Below are 26,109 nucleotides of genomic sequence, written 5' to 3' on the forward strand. Positions count from 1 at the left end.
AGTATTGTCTTGAAATTTTTCACGTGAAGAGTAGAAACAGTAACTGTCCCAGGATAGACCCTTGAAGTACTCCATGTTGAACTCTTTCTTTTTCTGAAAACTTTGCATTGAAAAATGTTACTTGATATCTATTACTTAGATAATTGTCTAAAAGTTGAATGGTTGACTTAATTAGACCATAGATATTCTATATTTCTATTTTTACTTCCCGAGCGTAAGGAGGTAAAAATAGAAAATATAAGCCCCACCCACCCACCCGATCGTAAATGTAACGATTTATTTTATTCGTCGTGAGGCGGGGGCGGAGCTTAATTGCAATCGTCATTTTTCTCCAAGAAATTGCCATGTGGAACATATTCTTAAGTAATAGTCTTGTGCAAAGGACACTATAACAATTATTATCGTTAAGTAAAAAAGGACGCCAAAGATTAAGCCCCACCTACACCCGCCCCGTTCTCAAATATGATGAATTTTTCATTCGTTGTCACACCGAGGGACCGAACATAATTGCAAAATCGATATTTCCCTTCGAAGTTACCATTTTAAACATGTTGTAAGTTTCTTGTTGTGGAAACAAAACTACGTATATTAAGAAAAGTGTAAACCCCGCCCACCCGCCCTATCTTAATCCCCATTTCTCTCCAAAAAAATTACAATGTGAAACATCCTTTTAAGTAATTGTGTTGTGCAAAGAAAATTATATGTATTAAGTAAAAAAGAAAGCCAAAAATAAGATTCTTGTTGTGAATAAGACAATGCGCCACCGCATTACGCTGTTGATATAGGGTGACCAGCTAACTGTTCCGTTTTAATGCCACTAGACTTTTTAGACCATCAGACTTTTGCTCTTTTTGCTTTTATTTCAAGCTCGGAAAATCCGATCAAAGAATAAAAAACGGCACACGTTGGCGTGTTCGCTTTTCCGGTTTCTCTCCTATTTTTTCAAAAAGCTCCTTAATCTCGTTCACTATTAAAGAAAAAGGAAACTGCAAATCACGAAAATCCGCGTCTGGAAAAACCCGGAAAATAAATAACGGCAACGCCAGCCGTGATTCAACGTAACTGTTATGGATTTTTGGGTGCCGGTGCAGCTTGCACATCACCGCATAAGCGCAACTCCTGGAAGCTCCGCGCCTTCCTCCCGCTTCGCAATTAATGTATGTGGGAACACGGCCGTTAAAGTCGTCCTTCTATTATTCAAAAGATTTCATGGGAATATTTTCGTAATGACCTCAATTTAGCGGTCGGCATATTTTACGAGCTCGGAGGTGTGTTTATCGGCAACGAAAATCCCGCAGTAACCACCCCCAGCGAACGTCCGTCTAGACAATGGGACAGGCGCTCAAGCAGCTTGAAAATAAACCGTACGTCAAGCGGTGGTCGCCGTGTTTCTCCATCAAAATAGCTTTATTGTAGGTACACATCGTATATGACAAAAATAGCCCGAAATTATTTTAACGCGGAAAGTGTTGTGTCAGTCGGGAGAGTCTTGGTGGACAGAGTGCAAGCAAAGGTATAGCGGGTCGACGGCGCGAGCGCCACGACGGAGCGGTTTTCCACCAGTGTTTCCTAGTTTTCCCTCAGTGCTTTTCCGGTACATCACACAAAACGCGTGTTAGACAGTGACCGCGCACTTGCAAAAACTTACATGGAACTAATGCCGCTTTTTCACAGATGACGTACACGTGAAGGTGAGTGCCCCTTTTTCGACATTATCCTGCGCCAGGATTAATTTTGCAAAAATTCGCTTTCGCAAAATTTATTGATCAAAGGACGCTTTAGCACGAGAATCGATATTTTTAACGTTTTTACCGGTCGCGGACACGGGGAGAGACACTTTGACCACGGTGGTGGTCAGACTTGCGGTATTCCGCGGCTTCTTTTTTTAGTTTCGTTATTTCTAACCCAGTTTTGGGTTATTACGGCATCAAAAATACTCCGAGAGTTACCCAGAGCGAAACTTGCTGTGTTTTCGAACGTTGGCAAGTGTCTCTGCTTTTATTTACGTTTAATTGCGTCATTTTAAAACAGTTTTCGCATTTCTGAGGGGTTATTGTTCTTCAATCAAAGTTGGAAAGATTGGAATTAGTCATGGAAGTCGATTCATCGATTTCGGAGATAAAATTCGCGTATGAGGAAATATACAGAGCGATTTAAATCCGGCGATTTGTTTTTTTTTTTTGGAATGAACGATACTTGTTTCAGAGTGCTTCAAACAAATGAGTTTGATAAGACTTTGCTCTTGACTTTTTTTTTTTTATTAAACCAATCGATTATTAAATGTTTTTCAAAATTTTCCATTAGAAATGATCCGCGCTTGTCACACAACACATGTTTTAACATTGAAAACGATCTTTCAACATCGACAGAGGTTATTGGAGCAAATTTTATAGTCTCTATTTTATTTAGATTTATACCCACATTTACAAATTAAAACCAATTTTTTTTCTAAAACAGACGTAAATTTCTGAAAAACTTTTTCACCTATTTTACCCTAAACATTGGACTGGAAAACAATTTGTTACAACCTGAATAGAATCTACCAGTGTTAAAAAAAATGTATCATCTATATAAAAATTAGCTAAAATAAATGTCAATCGGGATGCTAATTCTGTTTTATCAAAAATTATTTTAGATTCTTTAGTATCATCTGAGTAATAACATCATTTATTATTGGAAATCGATTTCTAATTTTCTCAGCCACTCTATTTATACCATGAGCTAAGCATGTAATATGGATTAAGCGAGGAAAAAATATTTTTACGTTTGATGAAGCTTTGCACATGTATGTAGCAGCATGTCATGACATTAATATCCAGTTTTCAACTAGAATTCGTTCCGGAAGAAAAAAGTTCGTTACATCTTCATGAATAAACCTTGTAATGGTATTATTATTATTTGTCTTTTCCAAAGCTTTTGTGTTAATCAAATATGAAGCGCCACATTTTTCACTGGTCAAAGTTCCAATCAACAAATTTGCGACATAATGTCCACATGAATCGGTTTAGACTCGAAGTTCACTTGTCAGTACCAAAATAAAGATTGACATTTTGCCTATTTTTCTTAATATACATAGCGATCTTTTCACACCAAATAACTTAAAACATGGTTAAAATGGTATATTTTTGCAAGGAAATATGAATATTTCCTTTTACAAATTTTCCAGTTTAAACATATTTTAAGTTTCATGTTGTGAAAAGAAGTCTACACATATATTAAAACAAGAAGGAAAAATGTAAGCCCGCCCACCCGCCCTGTCTCAATTGTGATGAATTTTTTATTCGCTGTGAGCCAATGGGGAGGAGCTTAACTGCAAAATTCCTATTCTTTACAAGAAATTAAAAACATGTTTTTGAGTGATGTGTTGTTCAAAGAATACTATGTAAATTAAGAAGAAATAGCAAAATATAAACCCCACCCACCCACCCCATGTCTATTGTGATGATTTTTTTAAAATTTAAACACTAAAAACACGTTTAAAATTTTAATATTTTTGTAAGCAAATATGGATGTTGCAATTAGGGCCGCCGCTAGTTCTGTCCACGAATAAAAACTTATTCATTACTATTTAGATCAATGCAGATATGGGTGGCGCTTAATCTTTGGTTTTAATTTTTTCTTAATATACACAGCATTCTTTGAATAGCACGATACACAAAAACATGTCTTACATGGTAATTTCTTGTAGAGAAATAATACGGACTTTGCAGTTTAGCTCCGCGTTTGACTCACGATGAATAAAAAAAATCATCAGAATTGAGACAGGGCGGGTGGGTGGGGTTTATATTTTTCCTTTTTTTTCTTAATATACATTGCCATTTTTTCACAGCAAGAAATTTAGGACATGGTTAAAATGGTAAATTTTTGGAAGGAAATGTGGATCTTCTAATTATGGGACGGAGCTTAACTGCAAAATCAATATTTCCTTATAGAAATTTTCCATTTTAAATATGTTTTAAGTTTCATGTTGTGAAAAGAAGTCTACACATATATTAAAACAAACAGGAAAAATGTAAGCCCGCCCACCCGCCCTGTCTCAATTGTGATGATTTTTTTATTCGCTGTGAACCAAGAGGGCGGAGCTTAACTGCAAAATTCCTATTTCTTTAGAAGAAATTAAAAACATGTTTGGAGTAACGTGATGTTCAAAAAACACTACGTATATTAAGAAATAAAGGCTAAATATAAACCCCGCCCGAGCACCCCATCTCTATTGTGATGATAATTTTTTTATTCCTAAAAACTAAAAACACGTTTAAAATGGTAAATTTTTGTAAGGAAATAATAATATGGATTTTGCAATTAGGCCCGCCCCTAGGTCTGACAACGAATGAAAACTTTATTACTGTATAGATCAGCGCAGGAATGGGTGGAGCTTAATCTTTGTCTTTAATTTTTATTAGCATACGTAATATTCTTTGATTAACACAATACTGATAAGCGTATCTTACATAGTAATTTCTTGTAGAGAAATATAAGAATTTTGGAATTAAATTCCTCCTTTTTGGCTCTCGACGATTACAAAATAAATCGTCACAATTGAGATAGGGTGGGTGGGCGGGGCTAATATTTTGCCTTTTTTTAATATACGCAGTTGTTTTTTCAGAACGAAAAACTTAAAACATGTTTAAAATGGCAAATTATTATTCTAGACAAATATTGCAATCAAGCCCCGCCCCTCGATCTGACAACGAATTAAAAATTCATCATAATTGAGAATCGAGGTGGAGGCGGGTATGAGTGGGGCCTACCTTTGGCTTTATTTTTCTTAATATACATAAGATTTTTTGCACAAACCGATACTCAAAAACCTGTTTTTAATTTTTCCTACAGAATTAAGGATTTTGCAGTTTAGCTCTGCTCCATTGACTCACGATGAATAAAAAAAATCACCAGAATTGAGACAGGGCGGGTGGGCGGGCTTTATATTTTGCCTTTATTTTCTTAAAATACATAGCAATCTTGTCATACCAAGAAACTTAAAACATGGTTAAAATTGTACATTGGTGTAAGGAAATGTGTATTTTGCAATTATGGGGCGGAGCTATATTGCAAAATCGATATTTCCTTATACAAATTTTCCATTTTAACATATTTTAAGATTCATGTTGTGAAAAGAAGTCTACACATATATTAAAACAAAAAAGAAAAATGTAAGCCCGCCCACCCGCCCTGTCTCAATTGTGATGATTTTCTTATTCGCTGTGAACCAGGAGGGCGGAGCTTAACTGCAAAATTCCTATTTCTTTACAAGAATTTAAAAACATGTTTTTGAGTAATGTGTTATTCAAAGAATACTATGTACATTAAGAAAGAAAGGCAAAATATAAACCCCGCCCACCCACCCGGTCTCTATTGTGATGATTTTTTTATTCTTAAAAACTTAAAACAAGTTTGAAATGGTAAATTTTTGTAGGGAAATATTGATTTTGCAATAAGGCCCGCCGCTAGGTCTGTCAACGAATGACAACTTCAGTACTATTTAGATCAGGGCAGGCATGGGTGGGGCTTAATCTTTGGTTTTCATTTTTTCTTAGTATACACAGCGTTCTTTGAATAACACAATACTCAAAAACATGTCTTACATTGTAATTTCTTGTACAGAAATAATACGGATTTTGCAGTTTAGCTCCGCCCCCTTGACTCACGACGAATAAAATAAATCATTACAATTGAGATAGGGTGGGTGGGCGGGGTTTCTATTTTGCCTTTTTGTCTTAATATACATAGCGATCTTTTCACAGCAAGTAACTTAAAACATGGTTAAAATGGTATCTTTTTGCAAGGAAATATGGATATTTCCTTTTACGAATTTTCCATTTTAAACATATTTTAAGTTTCATGCTGTGAAAAGAAGTCTACACATATATTAAAGCAAAAAGGAAAAATATAAGCCCGCCCACCCGCCCTGTCTCAATTGTGGTGATTTTTTATTCACCGTGAACCAAGAGGGCGGAGCTTAACTGCAAAATTCCTGTTTCTTTACAAGAAATTAAAAACATGTTTTTGAGTAACGTGTTGTTCAAAGAATACTACGTATATTAAGAAAAAAAGGCAAAAATTGAAAGTAGCCCCACCCACCCGATTTTCTATTTTTGGTCACTCATTTTATTGGACGAAAAGTGCAACTATGAAGATATAATGTGCGACACCGATAATTAAAAAAAATATAATAAAGTTTCAAAGATTACATTTTGAACATCTCGATTTTTATCCAATGTGACATTCATTGCTTTATTCTGACATCCTTCAATTGAGATAGGGCGGGTGAGCGGAGCTACTTTTTGCCCTTTTTTCTTAATATGTGTAAAGTTTGTCCAGAATTATAAGAATACTATGGACTTCCAACGTTAATTCGATTTTCTGGATAAAAGTATGATTATTATTTATATAATTTTTAAAGCTCATTTTTTTTTTCAAAATATGCCGCATTTTAAGGAATATCAATTTTGCACAAAATCGGAGCCTTGTTGAATTTTCTATTGCGATACGATATCGTGGGGTATTGCCAGTTCAAAAACTTTCTCTAATGGTTTGCTTGAATGAAGCTAAATTAGACAGATGCAACACTTTTGGACAGAGTTAGTGAAAATTTCGTACTATTAACGGAGATTTTTTCACAATTTTATCACACTTACTGGCAGCAAACTCAGTTTTCTTTTCCCAAAACATTATATTTTTGGCGAGTTGCCTTTACTTATTCTCATGACTGGCATAGATTTATTCACAATGCATCTAATGTGTTGAATTAGAACCGTTTCAACAATATTTCTGTCTTCGTTCGACACAGGTACCTGCGCAAGCATAAGTATCCCTAAAATGCTGACAATTGCGGGCAGTCTTTATCTGCGTACAGTGTACCAGAAGAAGACAGAAACAGAAACGTACCAGATGTCGCAATTGGTACAATTTTACAACTAAAAAATAACTAGAAAATTGCCAAAAAAATTAAGTAACCTTAAACACAATAAGAGTACATCTTAAACATTGTATTGAAGAAGATAAGAATAACAATAACTGTTCACATTTATTTTTAAAATATTGAAACAAAACTGGAAGTACAAAGCGAACATTTTTACGTATCGACAAAGAACTTACGTCGTTCAGTGCGTAAACAGTTTACGTTTCCATACATCTAACCATCACTAATTACTGCAACAAAAATACTTCGTGCTGCGTTTTCGACTCACTCCTCCCTATTTGCGTTTAATTGCGTCATTATGAACCGTTTTTCAATTGTTTGATGGGTTATTGTTCTCCAATCAAATTTCTGTCGCATCGACAGCCCATAGTCCACTTAGACAGGTCGCCAAAACCGATTTATCGATTTCGAGAATGAAACCTCACGTATATGTAAATACACCCAGATTTATATTCAGGGGATTTAACTGAACTTTGAAACATAAAGGTACGTTTTATCCTTAATCCTTTACGTGGATATGTTCTTTAAATTAGTTTTTGTTGGAGGTAAACGATACTTTTGCAAGAGTGCTGCAAATAGGTTTTGTTGAAAGTTTGCTGTGGGTTTTATTATTTACGGGCGGGTTTACCACGGCAGAATTAGAACAGTCGGGAAGGTGGGAAATAATTATTTGAAATGTGATGGACGTTCACGAATAATATTTAGAAATGTTAGAAAACTGTAGAGTTTTTGCTTTATAATTAATTGTATTAGAGTGTGTCAAGATATTGTTCAATAATGTGTTGAAGAAGCATTAAATCGTTTGTACATCCTGTATACGGGAAGACATTAACTAAAATTGATCCACATTAGGCGGCTTTATTATTTTTTAATGTATTTTTAAACAGCCTAAGTATCGCATAAAATTATCGTAAAGAAACCTCATTATTAACAATGAAACCGTACTTTTAGTATCATCTGCTAGCCAAACAAATTTTAATTTCTGATGGACGGTGTTGAAAACGTTTAAGCCGAGATTGGTTTATTTTATTTTGTCAATTTAAATCCAACTGGGTGGGGCTACAGTCTTTTGAGCAAACAATAGCCCCGCCCACCCACCCACCTCTTGATTCTAGTGACTTATCTTAATACCGTTAATAATTAATGGGAACATTATTATCTTATTAGGATCTTGGGAAAATATTTTATACCGTTGCCAAAAAAAAATGAAAAACCATAAACAAGGTACCGAGAAAGTATTGAGCTGGTATTAAATAAAAATATCAAATGTAAGAATTACATTTAAAAGCAATATTACCGATGCCCCTCCCAATCACTCAAGCTCCACCTTAAAATATCGTTAGTTTGGCGCGGAGATAAGGAAATTGTACTAGATCGTGTCTATTTTATAATATTTTTTGAATATTTCTATGTAAACGTTGGCGGCAAGGTCGTTTTTTGGATGTGTTAAAATTTTATTTAAAAAAATAGTTCTGTATAGATTCTATTATTTGTCAATATAAATCTAACTTCCATCTCAGAGCCAATAGAAGTGGTCACCGAAATGGAATAAGGGTGGGTGGGTGGGGCTACAATTTTTGAGCAAGCAATAGCCCCACCCACCCGCCCACCTCTTGATTCTAGTGACTGATCTTAGTACTCTTAATTAGTGGAAACATAATTGACTTATTACAATCTTTAACAAATATGTAACACTGTTGATGAAAAAATTGATAAATCGTAAACAAGGTATCTAGAAAGTATTAAACTGGTATTAAATAAAAATATCAAATGTAAGATTTACATTTAAAAGCAATATTACCGATGCTCCTCCCACTCACTCAAGCTCCACCTTAAAATATCGTTAGTTTGGCGCGGAGATAAGAGAATTATACTACATTGTGTCTATTTTATATGTTTTTGAATATTTCTATGTAAACGTTGACGGCAAGGTCGTTTTTTGAATGTGTTAAAATTGTATTAAAAAAAATAGTTCTGTATAGATTCTACTATTTGTCAATTTAAATCTAACTTCCATCTCACAGCCAATAGAAAGGGTCACCGAAATGGAATAAGGGTGGGTGGGTGGGGCTACAGTTTTTTGAGAAAGCAATAGCCCCGCCCACCCGCGCATCTCTTGATTCTAGTGACTGATCTTAATACTCTTAATTTGTGGAAACGTAATTGTCTTATTACAATCTTAGACAAATATGTAACACCGTTGATAAAAAAAAATGATAAATCGTAAACAAGGTACCTAGAAAGTATTAAACTGGTATTAAATAAAAATATCAAATGTAAAAATTACATTTAAAAGCAATATTACCGATGCTCCTCCCACTCACTCAAGTTCCACCTTAAAATATCGTTAGTTTGGCGCAAAGATAAGGAAATTGTACTACATTGTATCTACTTTATATGATTTTTGAATATTTTTATGTAAACGTTGACGGCAAGGTTGTTTTTTGAATGTGTTAAAATTTTATTAAAAAAATAGTTCTGTATAGATTATATTATTTGTCAACTTAAATCTAACTTCAATCTCAGAGCCAATAGAAATGGTCACGGAAATGGAATAAGGGTGGGTGGGTGGGGCTGCAGTCTTTTGAGCAAGCAATTGCCCCGCCCACCCGCCCGCCTCTTGATTCTATTGACTGATCTTAATACCCCCAATTAATGGAAACATTATTGCCGTATTACAATCTTAGACAAATATGTAACACCGTTGATAAAAAATTGATAAATCGTAAACAAGGTATCTAGAAAATATTAAACTGGTATTAAATAAAAATATCAAATGTAAGAATTACATTTAAAAGCAATATTACCGATGCTCCTCCCACTCACTCAAGCTCCACCTTAAAATATCGTTAGTTTGGCGCGTAGATAAGGAAATTGTACTACATCGTGTCTAGTTTATGTGATTTTTGAATATTTCTATGTAAACGTTGACGGCAAGGTCGTTTTTTGAATGTGTTAAAATTTTATAAAAAAAAATAGTTCTGTATAGATTCTATTATTTGTCAATTTAAATCTAACTTCCATCTCAGAGCCAATAGAAAGGGTCACCGAAATGGAATAAGGGTGGGTGGGTGGGGCTACAGTCTTTTGAGCAAGCAATAGCCCCGCCCACCCGCCCACCTCTTGATTCCAGTGACTGATCTTAATAGTCTTAATTAGTGGAAACGTAATTGTTTTATTACAATCTTAGACAAATATGTAACACCGTTGATCAAAAAATTGATAAATCGTAAACAAGGTATCTAGAAAATATTAAACTGTATTAAAGAAAAATATCAAATGTAAGAATTACATTTAAAAGCAATATTACCGATGCTCCTCCCACTCACTCAAGCTCCACTTTAAAATATCGTTAGTTTGGCGGGGAGATAAGGAAATTGTACTACATCGTGTTTACTTTATATGATTTTTGAATATTTCTATGTAAACGTTGACGGCAAGGTTGTTTTTTGAATGTGTTAAAATTTTATTAAAAAAATAGTTCTGTATAGATTCTATTATTTGTCAATTTAAATCTAACTTCCATCTCAGAGCCAATAGAAATGGTCACCGAAACGGAATAAGGGTGGGTGGGTGGGGCTACAGTTTTTTAAAAAAGAAATAGCCCCATCCGCCTGCCCACCTCTTGATTCTAGTGACTGATCTTAATAGTCTTAATTAATGGAAACATAATTAACTTATTGCAATCTTAGATAAATATGTAACACCGTTGATAAAAAAATTGATAAATCATAAACAAGGTATCTAGAAAGTATTAAACTGGTATTAAACAAAAATATCAAATATAAGAATTACATTTAAAAGCAATATTACCGATGCTCCTCCCACTCACTCAAGCTCCACCTTAAAATATCGTTAGTTTGGCGCGTAGATAAGGAAATTGTACTACATCGTGTCTAGTTTATATGATTTTTGAATTTTTCTATGTAAACGTTGACGGCAAGGTCGTTTTTTGAAGCTGTTAAAATTTTATTAAAAAAATAGTTCTGTATAGATTCTATTATTTGTCAATTTAAATCTAAATTCCATCTCAGAGCCAATAGAAAGGGTCACCGAAATGGAATAAGGGTGGGTGGGTGGGGCTACAATTTTTTGAGCAAGAAATAGCCCCGCCCACCCGTCCACCTCTTGATTCAAGTGACTGATCTTAATACTCTTAATTAGTGAAAACATAATTGACTCATCACAATCTTAGACAAATATGTAACACCGTTGATAAAAAAAGTGATAAATTGTAAACAAGGTATCTAGAAAGTATTAAACTGGTATTAAATAAAAATATAAAATGTAAGAATTACATTTAAAAGCAATATTACCGATGCCCCTCCCACTCACTCAAGCTCCACCTTAAAATATCGTTAGTTTGGCGCGGAGATAAGGAAATTGTACTAGATCGTGTCTATTTTATAATATTTTTTGAATATTTCTATGTAAACGTTGACGGCAAGGTCGTTTTTTGGATGTGTTAAAATTTTATTTAAAAAAATAGTTCTGTATAGGTTCTATTATTTGTCAATATAAATCTAACTTCCATCTCAGAGCCAATAGAAATGGTCACCGAAATGGAATAAGGGTGGGTGGGTGGTGCTACAATTTTTGAGCAAGCAATAGCCCCACCCACCCGCCCACCTCATGAGTCTAGTGACTGATCTTAATACTCTTAATTAGTGGAAACATAATTGACTTATTACAATCTTAGACAAATATGTAACACCGTTGATAAAAAAAATGATAAATGGTAAACAAAGTATCTAGAAAATATTAAACTGGTATTAAATAAAAATATCAATTGTAAGAATTACATTTAAAAGCAATATTACCGATGTTCCTCCCACTCACTCAAGCTCCACCTTAAAATATCGTTAGTTTGGCGCGGAGATAAGGAAAATGTACTACATTGTGTCTACTTTATATGATTTTTGAATATTTCTATGTAAACGTTGACGACAAGGCCGTTTTTTGAATGTGTTAAAATTTTATTAAAAAAATAGTTCTGTATAGATTCTATTATTTGTCAATTTAAATCTAACTTCCATCTCAGAGCCAAAAGAAAGGGTCACCGATATGGAATAAGGGTGGGTGGGTGGGGCTACAGATTTTTGAGCAAGCAATAGCCCCGCCTACCCGCCCGCCTCTTGATTCTAGTGACTGATCTTAATACTCTTAATTAATAGAAACATTACTGTCTTATTATAATTTTAGACAAATATGTAATATTTTTGATAAAAAAATTGATAAATCGTAAACAAGGTATCTAGAAAGTATTAAACTGGTATTAAATAAAAATATTAAATGTAAAAATTACATTTAAAAGCAATATGACCGATGCTCCTCCCACTCACTCAAGCTCCACCTTAAAATATCGTTAGTTTGGCGCGGAGATAAGGAAATTGTCCTACATTGTGTCTACTTTATATGATGTTTGAATATTTCTATGTAAACGTTGACGGCAAGGTCGTTTTTTGAATGTGTTAAAATTTTAATGAAAAAAATAGTTCTGTATAGATTCTATTATTTGTCAATTTAAATCTAACTTCCATCTCACAGCCAATAGAAAGGGTCACCGAAATGGAATAAGGGTGGGTGGGTGGGGCTACAATTTTTGAGCAAGCAATAGCCCCACCCACCCGCCCACTTCTTGATTCTAGTGACTGATCTTAATACTCTTAATTAATAGAAACATTACTGTCTTATTATAATTTTAGACAAATATGTAATATTTTTGATAAAAAAATTGATAAATCGTAAACAAGGTATCTAGAAAGTATTAAACTGGTATTAAATAAAAATATTAAATGTAAAAATTACATTTAAAAGCAATATGACCGATGCTCCTCCCACTCACTCAAGCTCCACCTTAAAATATCGTTAGTTTGGCGCGGAGATAAGGAAATTGTCCTACATTGTGTCTACTTTATATGATGTTTGAATATTTCAATGTAAACGTTGACGGCAAGGTCGTTTTTTGAATGTGTTAAAATTTTAATGAAAAAAATAGTTCTTTATAGATTCTATTATTTGTCAATTTAAATCTAACTTCCATCTCACAGCCAATAGAAAGGGTCACCGAAATGGAATAAGGGTGGGTGGGTGGGGCTACAATTTTTGAGCAAGCAATAGCCCCACCCACCCGCCCACTTCTTGATTCTAGTGACTGATCTTAATACTCTTAATTAGTGGAAAGATAATTGACTTATCACAATCTTAGTTAAATATGTAACACCGTTGATAAAAAAATTGATAAATTGTAAACAAGGTATCTAGAAAGTATTAAACTGGTATTAAATAAAAATATAAAATGTATTAATTACATTTAAAAGCAATATTACTGATGCTCCTCCCACTTACTCAAGCTCCACCTTAAAATATCGTTAGTTTGGCGCGGAGATAAGAAAATTGTCCTACATTGTGTCTACTTTGTATGATTTTTGAATATTTCTATGTAAACGTTGACGGTAAGGTCGTTTTTCGAATGTGTTAAAATTTGATTAAAAAAAATTGTTCAGTATAGTTTCTATTATTTGTCAATTTAAATCTAACTTCCATCTCAGAGCCAATAGAAAGAGTCACCGAAACGGAATAAGGGTGGGTGGGTGGGGCTACAGTTTTTTGAACAAGCAATAGCCCCACCCACCCGCCTATTTCTTGATTCTAGTGACTGATCTTAATACTGTTAATAATTAAAGGCAACATTATTATCCTATTAGGATCTTGAGAAAATATGTTATACCGTTGTCAAAATTGCGATTTATCATTGCATTCATATTTTTTAAAATTAATGAATGAGTCAATTTATTTTATTCATTAAATCAGAACGGCTCACTCCATTTTTCCAAATTTAAAAATGTGTTAATATGACAATTTAAAAAAATTATCACACGTTTACCACCCGAGATATGGATATTGTCTATAAAATTTTATTAAACATTGATATTTTTGCGAAAATTTTGACGCCTGGTTTTAAAATCAAGGCGGATTCATAAACTACAAGTATAGCAGTATGTTATATATTTTCTTTATTTTTTTTGCTAATGTTAAGTTTGAGTAATTTGAATAATTTCCATGTCATTGGGTGTAAATCTGTTTGAGAATAAATATTATTATTATTATTATTGTTATTTTATAAAATTTAAATGGCATGTATTAGCGAAATTTGAGGTAATGCCATCAAATTGTTGGTGGAGATAACTAGAGAAATTTAAATATAATCTAATACAAATCGAGACAGACGACAGATAGACATAAACGGGAGACCTATTTTTTCATACTCTAGGGGTCATTAGCGTACACCCCCGAATCAATTAAATTTCATCTTTAATTAACGTGAACGTGAATCCCAAGATTATTAATACCCAGGTGAACAATCTCTAGGAACACAAAACAGCAACTGTCATAAAAAGCGGTTTATTTTGAACCAGCCGGATATCCATAACATGAAAAACTATTAAGTTAACAGCATATGGAAGTCGATATTTATTTTCACTTAATAGAACACGACACAATTTAACATACTTAGTGGCAGAAACCAGCCAGTTGACAACAAAGCTGATCGATGACATAAAATAAAAATGTTACGGTTCCAAGAACCGACCCCTGTGGAACACCACTGGCAATTTTACTAGGACTGAGAAATAAATTCCCACACGTGGAGCCAATTTTCGATCAATGAGATAGACTTAACCCAAGATAAAATATTGCTAAATAAAGAGATTTTTTTTGCAAATTTTGACAAATGATTTTTACTACGAGATGCATATTAAAAAAATGGGTACACGAATCCTAGAGGAAAATATTAATTTGGTGTCCAGTAAGAAATTGACGCGGTCACGACAACAAGACATTAATTTTTCGAGTCAGTTGCTACAAATACCCCGACATGAATTAGCTAAGATTGTAGCCATAAATCAAAGGAGTAAGTTACGGCGACATCTTGCAATTGTAAGCATACAAACACCTACGTGACCTTTCTAGAATAATATATGTGTTTCTATCGGCAGCTCATATCGATTTCTTTTATAATTTTCTATAGTGGGTATTAATACAAAAGCTAGGTATTCCTCAGGAAACATGCTGTTCAGATTAAGCGATACCCAGCCAAACCAGGCGAAGTTGTATTAGAAAAGTTATAATTAATTATAAGCAGCTTAATTAAAACCGCATTGTCCTTCTTTAAACCGAATCGAATAATAACGAGAAATTATAATGGAGTTTCAAACACGAAACTCCCAATTACGTTATTTAGGCGGTTAATTGCGAAGTCCGTATCCTTCGGTTTGGCATCTTGACGCAGTGCGCAACTTAAATAAAATAACGCAACGAATTCATTACATCGAATCAAATTATAATAATTATTAATTTAGTTTTGCCGAAGTTAACCTGGAATTCTTTACTGCACGCCACACTAATTAAAATTTCAATTAGTCGTCTCAAAGAGCCGCCACTCTTACATTTTTCCTTATATAAGTTTTAATTACACGAATTTCTACAATGGAAAATAAGGCAATAAATAAAATTCCGTATTCCTTGGAATAAAATTCAAATGAACGCGACCGGCTTTAACGACATTATAATGAAGATAGATGCATCATTTTATGGCAAGACCTTCGAAAAAACTAATTTTACAACCTTAATCAAAAATTATTGTCGGGAAAACTCGAACCGCTTGTACTTTTTAAGCGGACGGGCCGGACAAGGATTGGGAAATTTTCGTAAACGGAAAGAGAGAAAGTTAAATAAAATGAGGACTCTCGAGGCAGCCGAACTCGATTACCTTTATTAAGGGTAAAACTAGAACCGTGTTGTTATTGACGGTAAACATAGAAACTTCATGCAAACACGTTGAGTTGTATTGCTATTATTATCGGCTGTTTTCGGCGTACCTTCACTAATTAGTTTAAAAACATATTCACTCGACTTAGATTATACTACGAATATTGAAAATAGGGACAGAGTGTTTAACGCAGATGCTAGTCCATTGGAATCATTAGCTACGATTAAAATGAGTCGTAGTCTAACTAAATGAATAACAAAGAGTAGACAGAACTGGAAACACACAGCTAAATTTCTGTTTAAATTAGTATCAAACACACCGGGTAACCTAGGGCATGCAAAGAACTTGAATTTGTTTGCTGCCGAGTTATGTGATACAATCATATTTCAAAGGTGAGCTCGTGTGGCTTTAAAAGCCATTTGTTTCGAGTAAAGTGATTTTTCTCGCAACGAGAACAAATGTCAGGGTGTGTGAAACGAAATTATCCTTTGCAAAGTAAATAAACGAAACTAAATTAGTTTTTTTTGGTAAAATATGGTGGCACTAAATAAAAATATTTCGTTCCTTTAAAATATGTTATGATTTAGTAGTCGTAACACTGGAAATGACAGTGCAATTAACGGTAAACGAACCTTCTAATTTGTCTTAGGAGATTGTTTTTGCTTTTCTCATTATTTTTGCGCATAAAGATTTTACGACTCCGGTGTGTTCTTTATCACCACTGTTTAAATCGTAAATTATATGTATAATATAAAGCAGTAAAAACTTTGGTCATTGTCCTCAAAATGGGGTATTAAATGCCTGCGTAAAGTTAAATAATTAATTAACACTATTTATTTGTCGTTTTTGTTCAACTAGTTTGTTTTTTTTTCATTCCATAGTAAAAATCCTGATATTATTTACTTTTTATAACACAAGCCATGTTTTATTATTTGTATTTTTTTTTTGATCGAGCTTCACACTTTATTGCACACTAACAACTTTATTAGTTTCTCTTTGTATTTTTATTAGCTGGAATAAAAACAGAATGGGATTAATTTTTTCAGATTTTACTTGTTATTCTGTTTTATAAAAGTATCACCGTCACCTGTAACAGTGTTCTGAATATCATTAATGTAAACTAGAAAGAGAACTGGACCTAGTACAGAGCCCGAGCAGTGTCAGAAAATGCGTCGATTGCAAGTCTGTTTTTAGATAATTCAATTGGCAAGCAATCAAACGCAGTTACGTCACAAAATATAACGTAAACCATAACGCTTGAAGTCCTTTTGAAATATTTTTCTGATAATAAGGACAATTGTGGGAGTTACTAATCCGCACACATCTCGTGTAGACGAATTATTTAAGCCACTAATAATATCACGGACTTCACTGAAAGATGACTCAGCAAAAGTAAATTCAGTTACTGAAGGCGGAATTTGATATTGACAGAAGATGAGGTAGAGCGTGCCAAAATTTTTAGTTAATTCGAGAGATATGTTCATAAGTATCTAGTAAACTGTGGAAACATTGTAACTAATTTGTTGTTTACTTTTCATATGTAGTTCAAAGTGAAGCAGATTCGAACTTCCTAGAGCATGAGCGATATTTTTATGATAGTTTCTAACGTTCGCGTAAATCACATAGGACAAATAACGATCCATTTTTTAACACATCGAAGGAAATTTTCCGCATTTTGTTTATTGAATTATCGAAGCTTTCTGTTTTGATTAATGGAAACGAATTGTAACCGAATAATTAAGTTTAAAACAAAATAAACAAATATGAACTCAAAAATGTGTTATAATCATAATAATAGATTTAATATGTGACCGCTGCACATATTGAAAAATAGAATTTTTGAAAAATCGGTTTGAAATAAAAAAAAACTAAAAATTGCCCTTTATTTGGCGGTTCGGGAAAAGTAGTATGAATTTTCGAAGAAATGAAACCGAAAATAAATTCATTGCTGATTCGTTGTTGGCCTGTTAAAAGAAAAGGAAAAATGAAGTTTTCATTTTTTCATTTTCAGTCAAAGGCTACAGCCAATAATAAAAAAATAAAGGAAAATAAATTCTGGAAGTCGTAATTTTTCTAAAATTTCAAGATTTTAGAATTATTCGGTTTGAACATCTTTTGTTTTCTTGAAAAATCGTAAATGTTGCCATATTTCATAGGGTGATTTTGGAAAACGACGAGCATTTTCTATAAAGTGAAGCCGAAAGTAACTTCTAGAGGTCTAAATCAACAAAAAAAACTCATCATCTAATTTTTGAAGGTGGTCGAAAAAGGTCGAAATTTTCATAAAGAGGGAGTTTTGAATATTCGAGGTTTCGAAAAAGTTAAAAGTCTAAAAATCCACAAAAAATTCTGCGATGTAATATAATATAATAAATATTTATATTTTGTTTATAGTGATTTCAAAAATATCGCGTGCTTACCGAGCAAGATTTTAAAAATTTTCGGTTTTAAAATCAATTTTGGAGAAACAATTTTGGAAAAATCGCTGCAGGTTTTGAAGAAATGACGCTGAACGTAACTGCTGGAATTGTAACTGTATATAAATCTCTTTAGATAATTTTCGTGGATGCTCGAAAAAACGTCTAAATTTTCATATTAAAAAACTGAGTTTTCGAAAAATTTTCCGAAAAACCCGAAAAAAAAATCTTGGTATACTGATTTGAAAAATATAACGAGTTTTATGGTCCCGGAGCAAGATTTTAGAACTATTCGGTTAGAAAATATTTTTTTTTAATCCTAAAATTTGCCATATTTTATTGGGCAATTCTCGAAATTGATAGGAATTTTCTAAGAAACGAGGCCGAAAATAACTTCAGATGGTGGTTTATAGTCCCGAGGCAAGTTTTTAGAAATATTCGATTTAAAATTCGTTTTTTTAATGTTAAAATTTGTACGTTTCTATCGGGCAATTCTGGAAAAATAGTAGAACACTTCGAGGGAATGAAGCCAAAAATAAATTTTGGAAGAGATAATCTACAGAAAAATCTCTTTGCGTAATTTTCAAGATGGTCAGAAGTGTCAAAAATTTTCATAAGGAAAGTAGTAAAAATCGAGATTTTGGAACAGTTGCTTAAAAATCGATAAAAATTCTAGGATATCGATATCTACATGCTGATTTCAAAAATATAACATGCTTAATTGTTTACGGATTTGGAGCAAATTTTTAAAAATATTCGGTTTTAAAGTCAATAACTGAGCGATCCTGGAAAAATCTGTCAAAAAATCACTTCAGGTAATTTTTGTGGGTGCTCGAAAAACTGAATTTTATTATTATTATTATTATTATGTGTGTAAGTTGGTCAACAGGTAATACCTAATTATAGACCAACGGTTAGTGGATCATCAAATTGATCTCTCTCAAACAACAGCTATAAATTACTGTTGTCCCTATACAAGTTATAGTTAGAGCACATTTCATGTAGAGGAGACTATTTCTGAATGAATTTTGGAAAAAGTTCTCAAAAAATTCACAAAAAATTCTGGGAAGTAGATCTTGACGTACTAATTAGAAAAATATAATGTGTTTGTGGTCCCGGACCAAATTTTTACTAATATTTGATTTGACTTTTTTTTTCATTAAAAAAAGCCACTTTTCAATAACCGATTCTAGAGAAATGCAAAATAATCAAAAAAATCTGTGTACGTAATTTTTGAAGATCGAAATTTTCATGAGGTGTGGGGAGAATATTCAGAAAAATTGAGCTTTTGAAAAAACTGCTTAAAATTCTGGGTTAAATATTTAAACGTTCTGATTCGGAAAATGTACATTTTTAATCGTAAAAATTTCCGTATTTATTTGGCGATGAAAGTAAATGGTAAGATTTTCGGAGAAATGAGGCCGAAATAATGTAATTTTCGAAGCTGGTCGAAAAAAGGTCGAAATTTTCATAAAGAGTGAGAATTGGAAAATTAAGCTTTTGGAAAAGTTGTCTAAAAGTCTACAAAAATTTTGAGAAGTAGATTTCTATGTACTGGTTCGAAAAATAGATAATCATGTTTTTGGACTCCGAGTAAGATTTTTGAACCACTTGGTGTGAAAACCATTTTGTTTTTATTCCTGAAAATTGACATATTTTATTGGACGATCCTGGAAAAATAGTATGAATTTTCGAAGAAATGAAACTGAGAATAAATTTTGGAGATCGTAATCCAAAGAAAAATTTCCTTAGTTAATTTTCGAAGGCGGCCGAAACATCATCAACATTTTCATAAGAGGAAAGTATCGAAAAATGGAACTTTTGAAAAGTTATATAAAAATCTTCAAAAATTTCAGAGACGTATTTATTCGAAAAATATAACGTGTTTATAGTCCCGGAGCAAGATTTTAGAAATTCTCGAAATCTAGTTTATTTTTTAAATCCTAATTTTTAATTGGGCGATTCTGGAAAAATGGTAGGAGTTTTCGAAGAAATGAAACCGAAAACAGCTTCAAATGTTCAAAGTCTCCAAAAAAAAAACTTTGTAGGCAATTTTTTTGATGGGAGGGATAGAGAGTATTGAGAAAAAGACTTTGAAACTTTTTAAAATCTAAAAATTGTAGCCTTGTAGGTAATTTTTGAAGGTGGTCGAAATTTTCGTGGTGATATTGACAAAAACTGAGCTTTTGAGAGTTTTCGAAAAATCCACAACCATTTTGAGAAATAAATTTTGATCTACTGGTTCGATAAATCTATAGGAGTAAATGTATAACTCTCAGAGACTCAGAGCAAGATTTTAAAACTATTCAGTTTGAAAATCAATTTTTTTTTAATTCCAAAAATGGTAGTAGTTTTCAAAGAAATTAAGCCGAAAGTATCTTCTTGAGGTCAAAATATAGAAAAAAATTTCTTTAAGTCATTTTCGAAGATGGTCGAAAAAAGGTCGAATTTTTCATGACAGGTCAGGTCAGGTTAGGTAAGGTGAGGTCCAAATTTTTATGACAGGAGAATGCAGAGTTGAGATTTTGAAAAAGTTGTCTAAAAATACACAAAAATTCTGAAACATAGATCTCGAGGTACTGGTTCGAAAAATAACTTCACAAAAAAAATCCCTTTAGGTAATTTTTGAAAGTGATCGAGAAAAATCGTAATTTGGATAAGGAGGATTGAAAATTCCGAGATATAAATCTCAACATACTTTTTCCAAAAATATGACCTGTTTGCAGTCCCGGAGCAAGATTTTAGAAATTTTCGATTTGAAATTCAATTTACTTTTTGAACCTTAAAAACTGCTATTTTTCAATGGACCATTCTGCAGAAATGATAGGTACGAATTTTCGAAGAAATGATGGTCAAAATCTAAAAAAAAATTTTGTAGGTAATTTTTGACGGTGGTCGAAAAAGAGTCGAAATTTTCAGAAATAAATTTCGATCTACTAGTTCGAAAAATACATAGTAGTAATATTTATAGATTCAGAGCAAGATTTTAGAACTATTCAGTTGGAAAAACCATTTTTTTAAATCCTAAAAGTTGCCATTTTTCATTAGAGGATTCTGGAACAATGGTAGGTGTTTTTGAAGAAATGAAGTCGAAAAATTTGTTCTGGAGGTCAAAATATAAAAGAAAAAAATTTTTTAGGTAATTTTCGTAGGTGGTCGAAAAAGTGTTGAAATTTCCATGACAGGACAGGAAAAGTTGGGCTTTTGGAAAAGTTGCCTTAAAATCCAGAACAAATTCTGGAATATAAAAATAAATTTTAAGAAATGAGGCCAAAAATTTAGCTTTTGGAAAAGTTGTCTAAAAATCCACAAAAATTGTGAAAAGTAGATTTCGATGAAGATTTTAGAACTATTTGGTTTGAAACCAATTTTTTTTTATTCAAAAAATTACCATATTTTATTGGACGGTTCTAAAAAAATGTACAAATTTGAAGTTGTAATCCACAGAAAATTTTCTTTAGGTAAGTTGAAAAAAGGTCAAAATTTTCATGAGAGGAAAGTGTTGAAAAATTGAACTTTTGGAAAAGTTATATAAAAATCTACAAAAATTCTGGAATGTTGATCTTTACGTGCTAATTAGAAAAATATAGTGTTTATAATCCAGAGCAAGATTCTAAAAATTGTAATATTGTAGCAACAAATATTGCTATAATTTTCTTGAAATATGCAAAATAACGTCACAACATATTTTTAAGAAAAACTCCACATGAACTGATTAAAAATTCTATAAAATTGCGAAATTAAAACCAAAGGGTGCGGAAGAAATTAGTACCTGCGGACTGGAAAAACCCGTTGGGAAAGTGGGAAATATCGGGTAATTAACACGCTAGGCGGTCAACCGAATGAGTATAAGATTGTATGACAATATCTTGTTAAGAGAATACGATCGGCCAGTTTTTCTTTGAAGTAACACACTTTGATCTTCGCTAGAAATAATTAAAAATGAACTAAGTAAAGTAGTTAAAATTCCTGTTGACAAAGGTTGTTGCAGATGAATGAAGAACACCAGCAATCAATTATACAAAAACTAGGACAAACAAATTTACTATTTCCACTGTAGACTTAGCAACTGGTATTTCATTCAATCTTTCCATCAGTCTATCGTGATCAGGTTTTCGTATACCAAGAAATAGAAATAGAAAAAGCCAACCTTGACCTTTAATACATCCATGGTGACTGATTATGATTAGGAAGGACAAAATTTTCTCAAAGCCGACACGCCTCAGCAGGGGAATTTCAACCAAAATAGTTATCAAAGCTCTGGACGCTGATTTTGATTAGTGACTATTCCAAGCCGTAATAGCAGTCGTCGACTTTTCGCATCGTGTGAATTCTCTGATAAAATAAAGTTAGCAATTTTCGTTAGCCTCCTTTTGATCCTGTGAAGTGACCTAAAATTAGGTCGATCTGCGTGTCAGTCGAGCTTCTTAGCCGGCATAACTGCACACTTGAAACTCCGGCTGCTCAAGCCTTAAGTAACAGAGTTATTCCCAAAGAGACGGAGTGTTATCATATCACCAGGCGATGTTTGTAATTCGTACGCATGTTAGGGCTGCCGTAGCTTTAACTTTACAACAATCGATATGGCACGGCATCAGGCGGAATGCTGACCTTTCGCTAAAAGCAGCCTAACGTCGTTAGTGAGTGTAACTCAATCATCGAATTTTCGCTTGATTAAGCGATAAGCGGAAATTCCGCGCTGCATATGAACCAATTAATTTTTATTTTCGTCGTTCATTTTGGCACGGCTGCCTCTCCTTCGAAAATGTTTGTGTTGGGTCAGATGGCCGAGCTCGCCGGTATAAATTTATATTACGAAAAGGAAGTCTGGCATAAATTTTTTATCCAAGCGACACGCCAGATTCAAAGGATCTCAAACATCGGTTTAAAAAAGGGTCTCGCTGGAGGACAACGCAAACAAAGTCGTGAAAACATAATTGCTCGCTTTATTTATCCAAAGAGCAGACTCTTCTGCGAGAGGAATGGACCGAGTTTCCCGTACGAAGCGTCGTTAGAATGCTCGGCGGCGCCGTCCTGCCGACATCCTCCGTCGATATTTTCCGAACCCTCGCGATAAAAAATTTATATCGCAATGATAACTTTTATCACCTCTTTGTCTGTTTTGGACTCTTCCGCGGAAGCGCGCGATTTTAATCCCAAGTTCGAACATCACTCGAGGAACTCGTCACAGTTCTAAGAGCTTCAACCGAAGCGAAAGCTCACTTTGTGAAAAATCGAAAAACGTGGACAAAAGTACAGGTGATCTCAGTAATTATTAATATTAGAGGTAGACCAGAGCAACCTAAAATTATTTTTAACTGTGTTGCCTGTCAAAAACGGGACACTCTGTATAGTTAAAAATATTGGGCATTTAGTTGAAAAAGTGATCAAGTTAGCTGATATTTGTCTACACATTATGGAATATGTGTACAATAAATAAACCTAAATTTGCATTTGATGATTAACTTTACAAATTTCTAAATTTTTTCATTTTTTTTTCAAAAAGAGTACGTCGTGTTTTACATCTTTTTCAAACTCTATGTGTGCTTTCTTTTAATATTTAATTTGTTTATATTTATGCTAGAAATTATGGCTAGAATAAACTCCAATAAAGCCGGGAGGAAAAGAAAGCTTGTGTAGAGAAAAAATCGAAAACATTTCGAAACGTATTTAAAAATTTAATCGTGTTTTATAAAGGGATTAAAAATTTGTTTAGTCTTCATATTATACGTGTGTAGACCTGTGAATTTTTAAATCTATAAACTTCCCCTTTTGTGGAACATGCTGCATACATACCAGTTTTTTTTTAATTTCCAATTTTCTTGAAATATTTTACCATATTTTTTATTTTATAGATAGGTAAAAAAAAATGCTTCGTTGTAAAACCAAACAAACTGAACTTTATGGTATTTAAATATTTATAAAATTAAAAATTAAAATAAATTCCATAATTTTGAAATTGTATAACAGTCCTTTATAATAATATAGGAGGAGGTTCCGGGTTCGATATCCTCATGGATATTTTTTTTTACATTGTAACTGGTAGAGATTCTTTCATATTTTAGGGAAAAGTCAATGGGAGCTCCCAACATTCTTTCAGATTCTCTAAACAACGACACTTCTCGTAAAAAATCACTAAGGGACCCCGTGATTCTTTCCCATTTTACGGAACACTAGGGCCTTCTGAGATTCTTACAGATGTTCTAAAAAGTGACACTGAGGGACCCCGAGATTCCTGAAGTTTCTCTTAAAAAGAAAGACACCAGGGAAACCCGAGACCTGTAAAGTTTCTGTTAAAACAAATCATTAGGGGACCCCGAGATTGTCACACATTTTACGGAAAAATCAATAGGGACCCCTGAGATTCTTACAGATTCTCTAAAAAGACACTAGAGGACATCGAGATTCTTTTAGAATCTCTAAAAAAAGGTACTAGGAGACCCAGAAATTCTTAAAGCTTCTCCTAAAAAAAGAGGCCTCTGAAATTCTTACAAATTCTTTAAAAAAGGGCACTGGGAAACCCCGAGATTCTGTCACATTTTCCGGAGAAAAAACACCAGGGGCCTCTGATATTGATACAGATTTCCTAAAAATAGACACTAAGGGATTTCGAGATTCTTTTATATTTTACGGAAAAACCACTAGAGACCTCTGAGATTCTCTAAAAAGACACTAGGGGACACCGAGATACTTAAAGCTTCTCTTAAAAATAAGTTACTAGGAAACCACGAAATTTTTTCAGATTTTTCGGAAAAAACACTAGGGATTCCTGAAATTGATAAGACACTAAAGGACCCCAAGGTATTTAAAGCTTCTCTTAAAAAGAAGGACACTAGTTTCTGTTAAGAAAAATCACTAGGGGACCCTGAAATTCTTTTACATTTTATGGGAAAAAAACACTAGGACCCTTGAGAATCATTCACATTCGACAAAAAAGACACTATGACCCCCCAAATTCTTTCAGAATCTCTAAAAAAAAGCAGGCGACCCCGAGAATATTAAAGCTTCTCTTTAAAAAAAGAAAAAAAGACACTAGGGGACCACGGGATTCTTAAAGCTTTTTTTTTAAAAAGCACTAGGGGACCCCAAGATTCTTTCACATTTTAGGGAAAACCTAGTATCCCTTTAGATTCTTTTAGTTTCGCTAAAAAAATCACTAGGGACCTCGAGATTCTTTCCCATTTTAGGGAAAAAACAATAGCACCCTCGATATTCTTCCACATTCTCTAAAAAAGACACAACGGGACCCCGAGATTCTTTCACATTTTACGGAAAAATCACTAGAGACCCCTCAGATTCTTACAGATTTTTTAAAAAGACACTGGGGACCCAGAGATTCTTAAAGTTTCTCTTAACAAAAGAGGCCTCTGAAATTCTTACAAATTCTTTAAAAAAGGCATTGGGAAACCCCGAGATTCTTTCACATTTTTCGGAAAAAACACTAAGGGTTTTTGAGATTGATATAGATTTCTTAAAAATAGACACTAAGGGATTCTGAGATTCTTAGAGCTTCTTTGATAAAAAGACACCAGGGGACCCAAAGATTCTTTAATATTTTAGGAAAAAACTTAATATCCCCCTAGATTCTTTCATTTTCTCTAAAAAAGAACACTAGGTGACTCCTAGATTCTTTCACATTTTATGAAAAAAAACACTAGAGACCCCTGAAATTCTCACAGATTCTCTAAAAAGACACTAGGAAACCCCGAGTTTCTGTTAAGAAAAATCACTAGGGGACCGCTAAATTCTTTTACATTTTATGAAAAAAAAACACTCGGGGCCCTCGAGATTCTTACAGATTCGACAACAAAGACACTAAGACACCTCGAAATTCTTTTAGAATCTCTAAAAAAAGACACCAGGGGACCCCGAGAAATTTAAAGCTTCTCTTAAAAAAGAAACACTAGGGGACCCCAAGATTCTTTCACATTTTAAGGAAAACTTAGTATCCCCCTAGACTCTTTCATCTTCGCTAAAAAAAACTCTAGGGGTCCCCAAGA

At 33.3% G+C, this 26,109-nt stretch overlaps 1 protein-coding gene across 16 annotated transcripts in view; it reads left to right on the forward strand.

Moving 5' to 3' along the window:
• The first annotated feature begins 1,382 nt into the window (after positions 1-1,382).
• The window catches only part of Phcl-1 (pH-sensitive chloride channel 1), a 310,192-nt gene continuing 285,465 nt past the window's right edge, over positions 1,383-26,109 (forward strand). For all 16 annotated transcript variants that reach the window (XM_064055571.1, XM_064055572.1, XM_064055573.1 and 13 more), the window contains exon 1: positions 1,383-1,691. The gene's annotated coding sequence lies outside the window, so the exon portion shown is untranslated. The remainder of the gene's footprint in view (positions 1,692-26,109) is intronic.

Source organism: Zophobas morio, unplaced genomic scaffold (genome assembly GCF_036711695.1).
Source record: "Zophobas morio isolate AGI-343-1 ecotype UQ-CSIRO unplaced genomic scaffold, CSIRO_AGI_Zmor_V1 ptg000014l, whole genome shotgun sequence".
Taxonomy (NCBI): Eukaryota; Metazoa; Arthropoda; class Insecta; order Coleoptera; family Tenebrionidae; genus Zophobas; species Zophobas morio.